Source organism: Diorhabda carinulata, chromosome Y (assembly GCF_026250575.1).
Source record: "Diorhabda carinulata isolate Delta chromosome Y, icDioCari1.1, whole genome shotgun sequence".
Classification (NCBI taxonomy): domain Eukaryota; kingdom Metazoa; phylum Arthropoda; class Insecta; order Coleoptera; family Chrysomelidae; genus Diorhabda; species Diorhabda carinulata.
Genome location: NC_079473.1, coordinates 6,979,224 through 6,982,294, shown reverse-complemented (window position 1 = coordinate 6,982,294; position 3,071 = coordinate 6,979,224).

Genomic DNA, 3,071 nt, shown 5'->3' with positions numbered 1-3,071 from the left:
GTCTTCGATGCTTTGTCATTGAATGTGCCTTCCGTAATAATATAGTCTTCGGAAAGAGTGTTTCACAATGACGCAACGGAGAGAGGAAAATCCATAAACGCTCACTTATGACATTGATTTTTCTCAAAAAACTAATCAAAAAGTGAGAGAATTGTTAGATTTCGAAACGAAGAAGAGGAGATGGAGTTCGGTGGGAAATTTAGAAACGCGTTATGTAATTCTGACGATGCCACGTTTCGTAAGAACAGTCCAGGCTTCGATGCTTTGTCATTGAATGTCACCTCCGTAATAATATAGTCTTCGGAAAGAGTGTTTCACAATGACGTAACGGAGAGAGGAAAATCCATAAACGCTCACTCATGACCACGTTTATTCCTCAAAAAATCCAATCAAAAAGTGGGGGAGAATTGTTAGATTTCGAAACGAAGAAGAGGAGATTCAGTTCGGTGGGAAATTTAGAAACGCGTTATGTAATTCCGACGATGCCAGGTTCCGTAAAAAAGTCAAGTCTTCGATGCTTTGTCATTGAATGTCACCTCCGTAATAATATAGTCTTCGGAAAGAGTGTTTCACAATGACGCAACGGAGAGAGCAAAATCCATAAACGCTCACTCATGACCTCGTTTTTTCCTTAGAAAAACTAATAAAAAAATGGGGGAGAATTGTTAGATTTCGAAACGAAGAAGAGGAGATGGAGTTCGGTGGGAAATTTAGAAAAGCGTTATGTAATACCGACGATGCCAGGTTTCGTAAAAAAAGTCAAGTCTTCGATGCTTTGTCATTGAATGTGCCCTCCGTAATAATATAGTGTTCGGAAAGAGTGTTTCACAATGACGCAACGGAGAGAGGAAAATCCATAAACGCTCACTTATGACATTGATTTTTCTCAAAAAACTAATCAAAAAGTGAGAGAATTGTTAGATTTCGAAACGAAGAAGAGGAGATTGAGTTCGGTGGGAAATTTAGAAACGCGTTATGTAATTCTGACGATGCCACGTTTCGTAAGAACAGTCCAGGCTTCGATGCTTTGTCATTGAATGTCACCTCCGTAATAATATAGTCTTCGGAAAGAGTGTTTCACAATGACGTAACGGAGAGAGGAAAATCCATAAACGCTCACTCATGACCACGTTTATTCCTCAAAAAATCCAATCAAAAAGTGGGGGAGAATTGTTAGATTTCGAAACGAAGAAGAGGAGATTGAGTTCGGTGGGAAATTTAGAAACGCGTAATGTAATTCCGACGATGCCAGGTTCCGTAAAAAAGTCAAGTCTTCGATGCTTTGTCATTGAATGTCACCTCCGTAATAATATAGTCTTCGGAAAGAGTGTTTCACAATGACGCAACGGAGAGAGGAAAATCCATAAACGCTCACTCATGACCTCGTTTTTTCCTTAGAAAAACAAATCAAAAGATGGGGGAGAATTGTTAGATTTCGAAACGAAGAAGAGGAGATGGAGTTCGATAGGAAATTTTTAAACGCGTTATGTAATTCCGACGATGCCAGGTTTCGTAAAAAAAGTCAAGTCTTTGATGCTTTATCATTGAATGTCACCTCCGTAATAATATAGTCTTCGGAAAGAGTGTTTCACAATGACGCAACGGAAAGAGGAAAATCTATAAACGCTCACTCATGACCTCGTTTTTTCCTTAGAAAAACTAATCAAAAAATGGGGGAGAATTGTTAGATTTCGAAACGAAGAAGAGGAGATGGAGTTCGATAGGTAATTTTTAAACGCGTTATGTAATTCCGACGATGCCAGGTTTCGTCAAAAAAGTCAAGTCTTCGATGCTTTGTCATAGAATGTCACCCCCGTAATAATATAGTCTTCGGAAAGAGTGTTTCACAATGACGCAACGGAGAGAGGAAAATCCATAAACGCTCATTCATGACCTCGTTTATTCCTCAAAAAATCCAATCAAAAAGTGGGAGAAAATTGTTAGCTTTCGAAACGAAGAAGAGGAGATGGAGTTCGATAGGAAATTTTTAAACGCGTTATGTAATTCCGACGATGCCAGGTTCCGTAAAAAAGTCAAGTCTTCGATGCTTTGTCATTGAATGTCACCTCCGTAATAATATAGTCTTCGGAAAGAGTGTTTCACAATGACGCAACGGAGAGAGGAAAATCCATAAACGCTCACTCATGACCTCGTTTTTTCCTTAGAAAAACTAATCAAAAGATGGGGGAGAATTGTTAGATTTCGAAACGAAGAAGAGGAGATGGAGTTCGATAGGAAATTTTTAAACGCGTTATGTAATTTCGACGATGCCAGTTTTCGTAAAAAATGTCAAGTCTTCGATGCTTTGTTATTGAATGTCACCTCCGTAATAATATAGTCTTCGGAAAGAGTGTTTCACAATGACGCAACGGAGAGAGGAAAATCCATAAACGCTCACTCATGACCTCGTTTTTTCCTTAGAAAAACTAATCAAAAAATGGGGGAGAATTGTTAGATTTCGAAACGAAGAAGAGGAGATGGAGTTCGATAGGAAATTTTTAAACGCGTTATGTAATTCCGACGATGCCAGGTTTCGTAAAAAAAGTCAAGTCTTCGATGCTTTGTCATTGAATGTCACCTCCGTAATAATATAGTCTTTGGAAAGAGTGTTTCACAATGACGCAACGGAGAGAGGAAAATCCATAAACGCTCACTCATGACCTCGTTTTTTCCTTAGAAAAACTAATCAAAAAATGGGGGAGAATTGTTAAGTTTCGAAACGAAGAAGAGGAGATGGAGTTCGATAGGAAATTTTTAAACGCGTTATGTAATTCCGACGATGCCAGGTTTCGTAAAAAAAGTCAAGTCTTCGATGCTTTGTCATAGAATGTCACCCCCGTAATAATATAGTCTTTGGAAAGAGTGTTTCACAATGACGCAACGGAGAGAGGAAAATCCATAAACGCTCACTCATGACCTCGTTTTTTCCTTAGAAAAACTTATCAAAAAATGGGGGAGAATTGTTAGATTTCGAAACGAAGAAGAGGAGATGGAGTTCGGTGGGAAATTTAGAAACGCGTTATGTAATTCCGACGATGCCAGGTTTCGTAAAAAAAGTCAAGTCTTCGATG